Genomic DNA, 15,889 nt, shown 5'->3' on the forward strand with positions numbered 1-15,889 from the left:
TGCTTCGGTTAGAAAGAATAAAACAGGAAAACATCAGTGACACTCAGTGTACTAGCCCAGATGCTTTGATTTGTTTCAAATTCAAGTGTGAAGGTGCTTTTCTTGAAGAGATGCTTAGAATGAGATCCAAAATAATGTTTTTCTCGTTCCAGAATAAAACAGAATAAGCCATTGAGTGAGTAGCATCTCCCACCCAGCAGACTGTGGAGTGAGTTCATTAAGAAATATGACCATTTGAAAATCAATACCTGACCACAACTTTGTGATTATTACTCTGTCAAAAAATGAAATGAGCCACACAGAACACAGGAATGCCGACTGAAGGGAAGATCTACCTGGGGTGTGTCTCAGATGAGATTTATGTGAAGTCCTTAGCCCTGGACCTCAACTGGAATCACTAAGAAGATGTCTTTGGATAAAATAGCTCACGCCTGTATATCATCCAAATGGTCCCTGAGCCATGTACAATTTTATAAGACCTACATGTTGTAGAAGCCAATTTTTAGAATCTTGCTTTCATTAAATACAGATTGTTCATTCTACTGGGAAAACCTCAATTCCTTTTGTCAGTATTAACAGCCAGACAAAACCTTCTGTATATCAGCACCATATGACAAATTCAAATTATGCCTAACTCACTGGAGTTGGGAAGAGTTGTGTCTTTAAAAAGAAAAAGAAAAAAAAAAGTCTGAATACAGAAGGTTCATTTTGGGGGAAAGAGAAATTTTTCTGGGTGAGGCTAGACTTGCTCCATAAATCAAGCAGACAAATTTCCATGGGGTCAGGCCCTTTGACGATGTTTCTAAGGGGAGCAGACCTGGCGCCCCTGAACCTCTGCCATCCCTCTGCATCCCCTCGCTCTGTACCTGGAAGTGTCTGTAGGAGAGAGGCCTCAGGCTGACTCCTGAGCAACGCCACCCTGTTTGTGAGTTCAGATGGGCTGCTCCAGGTGCCTGTCGTTAGGACTCTGGGAGTCTGAGAAAACGGACACTCCGTGAGTTCCTTTACTTTAGTTGTGAATACGAATCTTTTTTCCACAGGTTTTCTGCACTCTTAGAAAATGAATAGTCAGAATTTGGGTGGGTAAAAACAGCAGGCAAAAACACGGTCAGTGATGTATTTCTTCTGTCCCTGAGATATTCCCACTAAAAATTAGATACTGATTTCAAATAGCTGAAGAGAATTTTTTTTTAAATGAAACAAATGGGAAAGTGCAGAAGTAGATGGAAATACCTATGAAGCAGAGTTGAACTTCTTTCTTTAGACAAGCTCTTCCATTTTATAAACTAACCCTTTTAACAAATATCTTTGAATACCCATGCACCAGACTCCTAGGTGTAGGTTAATAGAGATTCTATACCACACATAGTCCAAGGAATGCTTTAAATTTAAAATGGTCTCCATCACAACTACTGGAGCCCAATAGGGGGCTGTGGGAATAGAGCAAATAAGGGAGAAAGATAGATCAGAAAAATGCTAAGGAAAACAAATAAAGCTGGGCTTTTGAAATACAATATAAATGTATTTATAGAATCTGGGAAAATAATAAGACTTCTTTGATATAAATTGAGCATGTATATTTCAATTAATGTCAAAAATTATTTTTTTTAATGCAGATCATATTCCCTGATCACAATGCAGTGGGTGGGGGAAAGGAGAGAATCAACTTAAAAAAAAGCAGAGCCAAAGCCGGTAAAACTCTATGAACCTGTGGATTGAACCATACCTGAAGACAATTCAACTCTAGACTCTTTGGTTATTTTCACCAGAAACCCCCTACCCTTCTCTTTGTACACCAAGTTTTCTGCCACTCACAACAAAAATATTCTAATACTATTATCTGGAAATTTTGTGCTCAGTCTAATTATAAATTAAATGTAATGAAAATATTTTCAGACCAAGTTTCTCTCTCCTAAGGCCTTTCTCAGGCAGTTATATTTAGAGATGAGCGATATCAGGATCTGAGACACAGTGAACTGAAACCAGGAGAATGACAAAGGGAAGTTCCAGAATGCAGCTAATGCAGCAACCTAGAAAACAATCACTGTTAGGGAGCTAACTGTCCAAGAAGGAGGTATCTTGGAAAAGGAAGTTTCATACATTTCCTAGTATTCTTTGGAGAATGGGAAAAAATATAAAGTTGCAATAAAACCAACAATGCCAGAATAAATAAGCAATTAGAAGCTCTAGAAGGAACAAGAAAGGGAGATATAAACTTAGACCATTACTTGGATCTACAGTGAAGTTTTTAAATGGTCATAATAATATAAGGATTTTATTGAGTTTTAGCTTTTAGAATTAAAGTATTGACACAGCACAGATGCATGTACCATTTCAGAGCAGAATATAAATGATGAATAACATGAGTCTTGACAATGTGGAAGTTGTTGAGTATAGATGATACAACATGGCAAGTGGAAAGGGAAAAAGGACAGAAGAGGATAAGACTATGCGCCTCAGATTCTTATTTTAGTAAGACTCTGAGGCTCATATTGTAAGTATATTATTGAAAGTTACAAAAGGAACTGATAAAGATAAAAAGAATGACATGACTACATGGAAGATAGAAGATGATCTATCATCTTTAAATGAAACAAATGGGAAAGTGCAGAAGTAGATGGAAATACCTATGAAGCCGAGGTGAACTTCCTTCCTTAGACAAGCTCTTCCATTTTATAAACTAACCCTTAACAAATATCTTTGAGTACCCATGTACTCACGAGTGCAATACAGTGACAGAAAGTCAAAAAATGGTTTTTTTAAGGGACACACCTATGCAGGAGACCTGGGTTTGATCCCTGGATCAGGAAGATCCCCTGGAGTAGGAAATGACAGCTCACTCCAGTATTCTTGCCTAGAAAACCTCATGGACGGCGGAGCCTGGTAGGCTACTGTCCATGGGGTTGCAAAGAGGTCGGACACGACTGAGTGACTTCACTTTCACTTTCAAGAAATAAGGATTTATGTATATTATTTACTAGGTATTGAGTAGATTTAAAGATTCTGAGAATCACACAACTAAAATCAGAAAATATTACAAGAGTAACTTGGTTGTCTTGGGGAACAGGACTGAGATAGTGCTAGGGACTGATGCTTTTCATTTTAAATTCTTATGGTTTCATTAAATATTCACTGTGCAGACTACCTGGATAAAAAGAAAACATTAATGCTTAAAAATGAAATCACACTCAAACCCCACTCAGAATTAAAGAAATTCAATCAAATTATTTTCAATTTATCAATTTTGCAAAAATATGAAAATTTTATGATTCCCAAGGTAAACCAGAGTATAGCGAGCTTCTAGGAAACATATTCAAAATATCTTAACAACCAGTATAGTACAAGACACTAACCTCTCAGAACTGATGCCAGCCATAAAATAGTATGTGTTCCTCTGGTGCTTGCCAGCTGAATAGCAGTCAAGGGGGAGGGTGTCTTCATACGCTGCTGTTGAGGATGTGAGTTGAATACACATTGAATACAATCTTTCTGGAGGATGTTAGTCATCACCTTTTTTTTTTTCAAAGTCATTAAAAACTTGGCTGAATTGAATAGTCATCTAAGAAAAACATTAAAAGTATATAGCTTTTTGTAGATCAATGGAACAAAATAGAAAGCCCAGAGATAAATCCATGCACATATGGACACCTTATCTTTGACAAAGGAGGCAAGAATATACAATGGATTAAAGACAATCTCTTTAACAAGTGGTGCTGGGAAATCTGGTCAACCACTTGTAAAAGAATGAAACTAGAACACTTTCTAACACCATACACAAAAATAAACTCAAAATGGATTAAAGATCTAAACATAAGACCAGAAACTATAAAACTCCTAGAGGAGAACACAGGCAAAACACTCTATGACATACATCACAGCAGGATCCTCTATGACCCACCTCCCAGAATACTGGAAATAAAAGCAAAAATAAACAAATGGGACCTAATTAACCTTAAAAGCTTCTGCACATCAAAGGAAACTATTAGCAAGGTGAAAAGACAGCCTTCAGAATGGGAGAGAATAATAGCAAATGAAGCAACTGACAAACAACTAATCTCAAAAATATACAAGCAACTCCTACAGCTCAACTCCAGAAAAATAAATGACCCAATCAAAAAATGGGCCAAAGAACTAAATAGACCTTTCTCCAAAGAAGACATACAGATGGCTAACAAACACACGAAAAGATCTCAACATCACTCATTATCAGAGAAATGCAAATCAAAACCACTATGAGGTACCATTTCACACCAGTCAGAATGGCTGCGATCCAAAAGTCTACAAGTAATAAATGCTGGAGAGGGTGTGGAGAAAAGGGAACCCTCTTACACTGTTGGTGGGAATGCAAACTAGTACAGCCACTATGGAGAACAGTGTGGAGATTCCTTAAAAAACTGGAAATAGAACTGCCTTATGATCCAGCAATCCCACTGCTGGGCATACACACTGAGGAAACCAGAAGGGAAAGAGACACGTGTACCCCAATGTTCATCGCAGCACTGTTTATAATAGCCAGGACATGGAAGCAACCTAGATGCCCATCAGCAGATGAATGGATAAGAAAGCTGTGGTACATACACACAATGGAGTATTACTCAGCCATTAAAAAGAATACATTTGAGTCAGTTCTAATGAGGTGGATGAAACTGGAGCCTATTATACAGAGTGAAGTAAGCCAGAAAGAAAAACACCAATACAGTATACTAACGCATATATATGGAATTTAGAAAGATGGTAACAATAACCCTGCGTACGAGACAGCAAAAGAGACACTGATGTATAGAACAGTCTTATGGACTCTGTGGGAGAGGGAGAGGGTGGGAAGATTTGGAAGAATGGCATTGAAACGTATATCATGTATGAAACGAGTCACCAGTCCAGGTTCGATGCACGATACTGGATGCTTGGGGCTAGTGCACTGGGACGACCCAGAGGGAGGGTATGGGGAGGGAGGAGGGAGGAGGGTTCAGGATGGGGAACACATGTATACCTGTGGCGGATTCATTTTGATATGGCAAAACTAATACAATTTTGTAAAGTTTAAAAATAAAATAAAATTTAAAAAAAAGAAGAAATTTAAAAGAAAAGGCAAAATAAAAAGTATATAGCTTTTTGTAATAGCTTTATTGAAATAGCTTCATTTTTGTAATAGCTTTATTGAAATACAATTTATGTAGAACACATCTCACCCATGTAACGTGCACAATTCAATGGATTTTAGTATACTTTCAGAGCTGTGCACCCATCACCACAGTGGTCTTCAGAACATTTTCATCAACTCCTTATCTTTCAACTATCACCTGCCAATCTTGTCATTAGCCCTGGCTAACCACTAAATGACTTTCTATATAGATTTTCCTATTCTGAATATTTCACATAAATAGAATTTATTCCCACAGGAATTTTTATTTCCAGATGCTTTTTAAGTTCAGTTTGTCAATTTCTACAAAAAAGCCAACTGGGATTCTGATAAGGGTTGTGCAGAATCTGTATATCAGTTTGGAGGATTTATTGACGTTATGCCGATGCCTATATCTGGTGTTGTTCCAAACTCTGGGAAATGCATCATTGTTTACTGTGACTGCCTGTCTGGGTCACAGATGAGCAAGAGCTTGGATGAAGAGAAAAAGACTCCTTTCTGGTTTCTGGGATTGGAGGCATGGGCCTGGATCCTAGATCAAAGGAAATTGGTCATGGCCATGTTTCTTGATTGGAGCTAAGTGGCCCTCTGCAACTCATTTATCTGATTTTATATGTAATGACTTAGTCGCTCAACTTCCTTCTTAAATGTCTTTTCTTCTTTCCTCACCATGAGGAATTTTTAATAATGGTAAAGCCAAAGAACTAATCTTATAAAAAATAATTGCCCTCTTTTTCCTCACACCTTTTCAATCTCTCTCTGCCCATTCTCTCTCTCTCTCTAATGATTTTCAGCCGAGCCCCTCACTCAGTCTATACTGGCATCTTCTTTTTTTTTAAGGGATCAAACCTGTGCCCTCTGCAGTGGAAGCACAGGCAATCTTAACCACTGGACTGCCAGGGAAGTTCTATCTCTATCTATCCTCTTGGATTCTTTTTTTTTTTTTAATCCTCTTGGATTCTGAAGCACAAAATCCATAATCAGGGTTGTCAAATACAGAATCTCCCTATAGTACGGGGAGGAAGCAAAGCTGAACAAGACCACAGTTCTCCTTGGGTCTGGAATAGAGAGGAGTCTGGGAATCCCTCACATCAAGGAATCTTGTCTCTACAACACTAGCATAGCATATGGGACTTATGCTAGCTCTTAATAAGCACAAGTGATTTTTTTTCGCTTCTTCTGACTTTGGACTGGTGAGTTCATTGAGGCTAGGAACTTGTTCAGAGTTCTTTTTCCAGTACTTGGCAGAGTTTGTGGCAGACAAACAGGCATTCAAACAAGGCATACTTGTTGCCTAAATATTGTTGTGTTTCAAAGACAGTACCTCTCATATAATGACCATCAAATAAGATGATACATGGGGAAATGATAATAATTTTAAGGACCCACAAATATAACACATCAATGTTCAAAAAGGAATTTTTTTTTTTTTCAAAAAGGAATTTTTTAGAGAAGCAAAACATAAATAAGATGTCACCTGAATTTTCTGGTGATAGAGACACTTCCCTGAACAAGAAATGCGAACACTGGTTCAAGTGAAATATGATTACAAACACACTGGGTTCAAAATGTTAGTGGTTCCTATGGTACCTCATGCAGATTCCCATTTCAACAGGTCATTTAAATAAATGACAAAAGATATGCTCTTTTTCTGACTAAACATTTATAACAATGTACATTTTAAGTCTTATCTTCTGACTCTCTTTTCATATAATTTTGTTTTTACTGGACCACCAGCAGCAAATTCCTGCAATTTAAGGGCCACGTGACATTGTTGTCATTGCTTTTAGCACAGGCATCTGTTAGTAAAGAGACCAAAAGTATTCTCCTATGAGTCACTAATACAGTTGCCAAAACCAATGAAACTGGTGCCAAATATGACAAGTCACCAGAAGACTTTTAACAATTTACAGTGTTTTTACTGGGGAAGGGGAATAAAGATGAGAGAGGTAAATTTGCATAACATTTAATTTTTCTGGCAAGCTACAAAAGCTATATAAGTACTGAAATTAAGTAATGCTGACTGCATTATTTTTTCTGGTGTTTATAATATTATAGACTAAAGATATAATTGATATTTTGGATGGTTGGTCCTTTCCTTTTCTACTGTACAAAATATGCCTTGCTCTTCCTGAGCTGGAATTGCTAACCAAACATGAACAAAGTTTGAAAGAAACACTGGCTGGATTTTAAGTTTCTAAATGATCAAGGGTTGGCCATATACTTAACAAGCAATAAGCTAAACTAGCAGGGAATTTTTGCACATGAAACAGTCTGTGGGTAGAAAATTTAGCTCAAATAAAAGTTTGGGATAGAGAAAAAAGCACCATCAGGAGGTATGTTGGTATCCTCACCTAATCAAGTTCAAAAGCAGGAACTAGTTGGCAAGACTTTTAGGAATGGGATGTCTCACTAAATGCAAGCCTTAAAGGAAACAGTATAAATTCATCATAATGTGAAATGTAAAAAACTAGCAGACTACCTGATTTACCTTGCATCTTCCCACTGAGATCTTTGTAGACTCATTAAGTGGACAAAATTGAGGCTCTATGTTCTTTTTCTAAAATATTTTTAAAATAGAAGAAAATATATCATTAGTCTGTAAAAGCAATGCTTTACTCCTAATTTTATTTAACCTGTGACAGCATGGCTTTTCTTGCTGTTTTTCAGGTAATCCACATAGGAGAAGTAATTTCTCTAAAAGCAAATTCTTCTAAGAAAGATCAGTTACTTTGTCTTGCAACTGAAATATTATTAATATCCATAAGAAATGTAAAGTAAGTGTCTTAGTCTTCCAGCTTACTTACAGATGAGGGCCTAAAGCTATCAGAAATGACAAATATTTTATTGTTATCTTTACCACATTATTAAAGAAATCTGGTAAACCACACATCAAGGACTCATTTGAGGTGTGAGGAAGGTTACTCTAGGAGTTTTTGTTAGGGAGCTAAGAAATAGTCATGTCTTAATTTAAAACATAATTTATTAAAATAAATGTCAACATAAATTTCCTTCCTGATTTATTGTGTGTGCATGCTTAGTTGCTTCGGTCCTGTCTGATTCTTTGTGACCCTATGGACTGTAGTCCATGAGGCTCCTCGGCCCATGGGATTCTCCAAGCAAGAATACTGAAGCGGGTTGCTGTGCCCTCCTCCTTCCTGACCCAGGAATCTAACCCACAGCTTCTTCACCACTAGCACTGCCACTGTGGGGCTCCTGACTTATTACTTACCTTCAGAAAAGCAAGACCTTAACTTTTTAATACCATTATAGCCTACAGTAGATAGGAATTTAAATTTCTGCATCAGACTCAGGAATATTTATTTTAAATTTATCTTTGGTAAATACTTTATGCCATATCCTTAAAAAATGAAATATCTATGGCCATTGAAATGATGCTATAGAAAATTAGTTATGTCATGGAAGGATATTCATGATGTATTGTTGAGGAGGGAAAACCACATTATCACAGAATAAAGTGTTAGCACACACACACATAATATTTAGCAAAATGTTACTGAAGGTTAAATCTACAGATTACTAATAATGGACAATGTTGATTGCCTCCCCATTATCCATTTCCCCTAATTTTCTTCAGAATAGCTTGCTGCTTTTAACAAATATCTCCCCAAGTTCCATTTATTTATGTGTCTCAGGGACAACTAACCACCCCCACAGCTTCAAAGGCTCAGAAAGGAATACTGTGCCCCTTGTAAGCAGTGATTAAGGAGTGAGATTGTCCCTCGGTTCTGGCAAACAAGGTTTGTGGAGGAGCCCAGTAAGAAACTTTACAAGAAGTTTTCTCATTTTCAAAAAAGATGAGGAAGACTCTCTCTTTCCATGTAGTTATGTCTGAATGTGATACCCTGAGCTCCTGTTGCCATCATCTTGCCATAAGATTGATGATTAAACCACACTGAAGATGGCAGATCATAGAGAGAAAAAGAATCTTGGTTCCTTTTTTTAAAAAATGAGGTGAAATTAACATCTAACATATTGTTAGTTTCATGCAAACAACATAATGAAGGAATCTGGATTTTTTTAAAGCTATGTCCTTTAAAATGGTTTATTATTATTTATTTGGCTGCACCTGGTATTACTTGTGGCTTGCGAACCCTTAGCTGTGGCATGTGGGATCTAGTTCCTTGCCCAGGGATCAAATCCGGGCTCCCTGCATTGGGAGAGTGAAGTGTTAGCCACTGGACCACCTGGGAAATTCCCAAGGAATCTGGATTTTTAATGACATCAATGGGTCAATGAATAAACCAGCCCTGAAACCTACCCTATCCTGGACTTCTTGTTATGTCAGGAAATAATGATATTTATTAAGTCAGGATTTCTTTTCTGGAGCTAAAATCCACAAATACATATCATGGATAATTTTAATTTTTTTGTTTTTTGCTTATATGAGTGTCCTGATTTATTTTGCATAAAAGGTATTTCTTTTGTAATGTGAAATAAAACACTAAATTATTTCTTTAATGTAAGGGGAAAATAAGAAGAAATAATAACTTTTCATCTTCCCAGCAGTGAGGTATTCCTTTCCATTTCAAGTCAAAAAACCAGCTGAATTCCTTTCATTTTATTGCTGCCCAAGATGGGGGGCAAAAAATCTTCTGGTCAACCAGACCCACACATGAAGGTTTCATGAATTAGACTCTCCTAGTACCCAAGCTACATTAGGGAAACAAGTAAGGTGTGGGCCTGCATGGCTACTTATGGCTATCCTGCCAAATGACAGCTCTGAGGTGGTATTCAACAAGATCTCCAAGCCCACAGGAAACACTGAAACACAAGCCACCTTGTCAGGGGCTCTTCAGATTCAGCCATTTATTACATGCTTAGTATGTGTCAGACACGATGTTACTCTCACATTTATTTACATAGTAAAATTTGTTTAAAAGACTGTCCACACTCATCAGCTCTAGTTCCTAACTCCTTGTCAGTTTCGGAGTCTGGCCCCACTACTCCACTCTTCCCAAGACCTTGGATGATCTTCTTATTAATAAAGTTCTCTTTTCACTGAACAATATTCCCTTGATCAGCACTGCCCCAAAGGAATTTCTGCAATGATGGAAATGTTCTGTATGTGTGCTGTCCAAAATGATAGTCTCTGGCTATACTTGAAATGTGGATAGTGCAACCGATTGTCTGAATTTGAAACTTTGAAGTGAAGTTGCTCAGTCATGTCCGACTCTTTGCGACCCCATGGACTGTAGCTGACCGGGCTCTTCCGTCCATGGGATTTTCCAGGCAAGAATACTGGAGTGGGTTGCCATTTCCTTCTCCAGGAGATCTTCCCAACCCAGGGATTGAACCCAGGTCTCCCACATTGTAGGAAGACGCTTTACCATCTGAGCCACAAGAGAAGTCCTTGAAACTTTAATTTTAACTTATTAAACTTAATAGTCTCTTATGACTAGCAGCTATATTATGGACATTAGAGCTCTAGATAATACCATCCATCCCAAGTTTATCCAGCCTACAATGCCTTCCCTTTTCTAGATTTCTATAAACAGTGGCACAGATGTTATGTCAGTTGGATGACTCAAGGACTCCTGAAAACCATGTTCCGATGGACCAGTCCAAATAGGACTCAACATTTTTACCTTCTAAGACTTCTCTTCCTGAATTGCCTCATCTTGTGGAATGGCATCATGAGAGGCTCAATGATGAAATCCCCTTCATCTCCCCAGCTTTAGATGCCAACCAATCTTAAGTTCTTCAGTTCTTCTTCACTTTCTGCCTAAGGGTGGTGTCATCTGCATATCTGAGGTTACTGATATTTCTCCTGGCAATCTTGAATCCAGCTTGTGCTTTCTCCAGCCCAGCATTTCTCATGATGTGCTCTACATAGAAGTTAAATAAGCAGGATGACAATATACAGCCTTGACGTACTCCTTTTCCTATTTGGAACCAGTCTGTTGTTCCATGTCCAGTATTAACTGTTGCTTCCTGACTGCATACAGGTTTCTCAAGAAGCAGATCAGGTGGTCTGGTATTCCCAACTCTTTCAGAATTTTCCACAGTTTATTGTGATCCACACAGTCAAAGGCTTTGGCATAGTCAATAAAGCAGAAATAGATGTTTTTCAGGAACTCTCTTGCTGTTTTGGTGATCCAGCGGATGTTGGCAATTTGATCTCTGGTTCTTCTGCCTTTTCTAAAACCAGCTTGAACAACTGTAAGGTCACGGTTCACGTATTGCTAAAGTCTGGTTTGGAGAATTTTGAGCATTACTTTACTAACGTGTGAGATGAGTACAATTGTGCGGTAGTTTGAGCATTCTTTGGTATTGCCTTTCTTTGGGATTGGAATGAAAACTGACCTTTTCCAGTCCTGTGGCCACTGCTGAGTTTTCCAAATTTGCAGGCATATTGAGTGCAACACTTTCACAGCATCATCTTTCAGGATTTGGAATAGCTCAACTGGAATTCCATCATCTCCACTAGCTTTGTTCATAGTGATGTTTCCTAAGGCTCACTTGACTTCACATTCCAGGATGTCTGGCTCTAGGTGAGTGATCACACCATCATGACTGTGATCATGAGAAATGCTGGGCTGGATAAAGCACAAGCTGGAATCAATATCGCAGGGAGAAATATCAATAACCTCAGATATGCAGATGACACCACCCTTATGGCAGAAAGTGAAGAAGAATTAAAGAGCCTCTTGATGAAAGTGAAAGAGGAGAGTGAAAAAGTTGGCTTACAGCTCAACATTCAGAAAACGAAGATCATGGCATCCGGTCCTATCACTTCATGGGAAATAGATGGAGAAACATGGAAACAGTGTCAGACTTTATTTTTGGTGGCTCCAAAATCACTGCAGATGGTGATTTCAACCATGAAATTAAAAGACACTTACTCCTTGGAAGGAAAGTTATGACCAAGCTAGACAGCATATTAAAAAGCAGAGACATTACTTTGCAAACAAAGGTCCATCTAGTCAAGGCTATGGTTTTTCCAGTGGTCATGTATAGATGTAAGAGTTGTACTATAAAGAAAGCTGAGCTCCGAAAAATTGATGCTTTTGAACTGTGGTGTTGGAGAAGACTCTTGAGAGTCCCTTGGACTGCAAGGAGATCCAACCAGTCCATCCTAAAGGAGATCAGTCCTGGGTGTTCATTGGAAGGAGTTCATTGATACTGAAGCTGAAACTCCAATACTTTGGCCACCTGATGTGAAGAGCTGACTTATTTGAAAAGACCCTGATGTTGACAAAGATTGAGGGCAGGAGGAGATGGGACAACAGAGGATGAGATGGTTGGATGACATCACCTACTCAATGGACATGGGTTTGGGTGGACTCCTGGAGTTGGTGATGGACAGGGAGGCCTGGCATGCTGTGGTTTATGGGGTTGCAAAGAGCTGGACGTGACTGAGCGACTGAACTGAACTGACCTGACCTGAATCCTAAGTTCTATAGAACAGGGCTCTCATTAGCTCACAAAACTAGCTCTTGTCTCTCACTGCCTGGCCACTATTGACATTCATCTTTATGACATTTTACCTGGAATTTTACTAGAGGCCTCTAACTGTATTTCTTGCTTCCAACCCTATCTCCACGAAATTCATTCTGCACACATTGTCAGAGGTATTTCTCTTTATACCTTTACTGAGATATAATTCACAAACCATAAAATTCTCTTAAATAAAGTAAACCATTAAATGGCTTTGAGTGCAACTATCATCACAATAAATTTTAGAACATTTTCATTATACCAAAGATACCCTGTACCCCTTAGTCATCAGTTCAGTCAGTCAGTCAGTTCAGTCGTTCAGTTGTGTCTGACTCTTTGCGACCCCATGAATCACAGCACACCAGGCCTTCCTGTCTATCACCCACTCCCGGAGTCCAATCAAACTCATGTCCATCGAGTTGGTGACTCCATCCAACCATCTCATCCCCTGTTGTCCCCTTTTCCTCCTGCCCTCAGTCTTTCCCAGCATCAGGGTCTTTTCCAATGAGTCAGCTCTTCACATGAGGTGGCCAAAGTATTGGAGTTCCAGCTTCAACATCAGTCCCTCCAATGAACATCCAGGACTGATCTCCTTTAGGATTACTCCCCCACAAATGCTTGCATCTCCCAAGCCCAAGGTAACCACTAACATACTTTCTATGTCTATAAATTTGTTTGCATGCATGCATTCTCAGTCGCTTCAGTCACTTCAGACACTGTGACCCTATGGACAGTAGCCCACCAGCCTCCTCTGTCCATGTCCTTGCCTCTGTCCAGGCAAGAATACTGGAGTGGGTAGCCATGCCGTCCTCCAGGGGATCTTCCCGACCCAGGGATTGAACCTGTGTCACCTGCATCTCCTGCATTCAGGTGGATTCTTTACCCACTGAACCACCTGGGAAGCCCATAAATTTGCTTATATTTAATATAAATGGAACCATATAACATGCAGTCCTTTGTGACTAGCTTCTTTCATTTAGCATGTTTTCAAGGTTCACCCAGATTGTAGCCTGGTCAGTACAACATAAAATAGATTTACTTAGTTTTATCTCTGAATAATATTTCATTGATATGCTGCAATCCATGGGGTTGCAAAGACTCAGACATGACTGAGTGACTGAATAACAACAATATTTTATCGTATGGTTCTACCACATTTTGCCATAAATATTCATCAGTCAATGGACACTAGGGTTGTTTCTACCTTTTGGCTATTATGAATAGTGCTGTTAAAAATGTTGATACAAAAGTTTTTGTTTGAACACCTGTTTTCAATTCGTTGGGATAAGTACTTAGGAGTGGAATTGCTGGATTGTATGGATCTCTGCTTAACTTTTTGAGGAACTTCCAGACTATTTTGTATAGCAGCCCAGGGGTAAATAAGAATTTCAATTTCTCCACATCCTTGTCAACATTTGTTATTCTCTGTCTTTTTGATTATGGCCATCCATCCTAGTGGATCTAAAAGGATATCTCATTGTGGTTTTGACTTGCAGAGATCTCTCTAAAATGCAGTTTTCATTATATGTTTTAGCTCCTTCAAAGTCCTTTGGTAATTTTTCATAGTTTTCAGAACCCCTCCAAACTTCTTTTTAAGATGAGATGGAAAAACTTTAATTTTCTAGGATTCCTAGAATCTGCTTCTCAGGCTAGCAGATGGAGGGGGTTTACCTATAGTGCTACGAACACACCCGGTTTATCTGAGATTGAGGAGGTCTAGGACATGGGATTTTCAGTACTAAATCCAGGAAAGACCCAGCAACATGGGGACAGCTGGTTACCCCATTTTTCTTATAAGAAGCCAACAGAATGGAGTTAGAGATGGTAAGTCACGGTTGAGTGGTAGGTGGGTCCACACATAGGAGACACAAGTTTTTGTGGAGGAAATAGAGAGTATGAACAAAAAAGCCAGCAGGATGGCAACAGAGTTCTGTGTGGTGGACATTATCTTTCCCTTTGGTGACACCCTCATACCTTTAGTTGTAAATCAACCTTGGCGTCTGTGGCGGTGGTGACGTCAGCGCTCCGCCCGGGCGGCATCCCGCGCGGCATCCCGCGCGGCCAAGCCCGGGACAGCGCGAGCCGCAGCGCGAGCCGCAGCGCCGCGCCGCGCCTTAAAAAAAAAAAAAAAGAAAGAAACTGGCTCAAGGAAGAATCAAGAACCTAGCAAACTTGTGAACCTGTTGTACATGCTCTTCAAAGATTAGAATCATGAAATATTCTCATGAAATATCAATACACTTACTGATAAATTATTATTTCAAAATGGGACAAATTGATTCTACTTTGGAACATCATCTTTCTAAAACTTATTTCAGAATGCTGATATTTATTTTTTGCCAAAAGGAAAAATTAACAAAAGAGCTAAAAGAAAAAGCTAACATTTATTGAACATTTCCATATGCCAGGAGCTATACTAAGCAGCTTTATATAAATTATCTCATCATATCCTCATAGCAATCTCATGAGTTAGATACCATTATCACCCTCAGTTTGCAGATGAGAAGTGATAATATTAGAGGAATAATAAACCAGTGCATTTATAGCTCCAAAAGCAGGGGCCACACCTGGTGGGCTGAGAGTATACAGTCTCTTCCACAGTGTAGGGAAGACCACTTTGCATTGCCCTAGGGAAGTAAGGCAATGGCACCCCACTCCAGTACTCTTGCCTGGAAAATCCCATTGGACGGAGGAGCCTGGAAGGCTGCAGTCCATGGGGTTGCTGAGGGTCGGACAAGACTGAGCGACTTCCCTTTCACTTTTCACTTTCCTGCGTTGGAGAAGGAAATGGCAACCCACTCCAATGTTCTTGCCTGGAGAATCCCAGGGGCGGGGGAGCCTGGTGGGCTGACGTCTACGGGGTCGCACAGAGTCGGACACGACTGAAGTGACTCAGCGGTAGCAGGGAAGTAAAGCCACAGGAAGAGCCCACCAGAATGAAAGCCTGGAACTTACCATCTTTGCATGGGAAGAGGTTATGGTTGTCTCTGGCCATTAGTGAGAAAGTAAGCCATACCGACTGCCACTGAGAGCCATGTGACAGGGTCTGAGGGTGTGGAACAGCTTCTAGATGAGGAGCAGAGAAAGGGAAAATAACCGTTACTTTGTGAGTACCATGTACCAGAAGTCCAGTCCACCTTTCCTCTCATGATGTAAGATTATGCATTTTCTTATTGCTCCAAGCAGTATGAATTACAGTTCTGTGTTGTTACTTGAAGCTCTATAATCCTAACTGATGCAGTAACACTGCCTCAGAGACTGTAAGCCAGGCATCCTAGCCAGGGGCCA

The 15,889-nt window shown here is 39.4% G+C and overlaps 1 long non-coding RNA gene across 1 annotated transcript in view; it reads left to right on the forward strand.

Moving 5' to 3' along the window:
• LOC138988959 (uncharacterized) overlaps positions 1–509 on the forward strand; it is a 71,760-nt gene extending 71,251 nt beyond the window's left edge. The window contains exon 4 of the long non-coding RNA XR_011465226.1: positions 153–509. This is a non-coding gene — a long non-coding RNA (uncharacterized lncRNA). The remainder of the gene's footprint in view (positions 1–152) is intronic.
• Positions 510–15,889: the final 15,380 nt, after the last annotated feature.

This window comes from Bos mutus, chromosome 8, assembly GCF_027580195.1.
Source record: "Bos mutus isolate GX-2022 chromosome 8, NWIPB_WYAK_1.1, whole genome shotgun sequence".
Taxonomy (NCBI): domain Eukaryota; kingdom Metazoa; phylum Chordata; class Mammalia; order Artiodactyla; family Bovidae; genus Bos; species Bos mutus.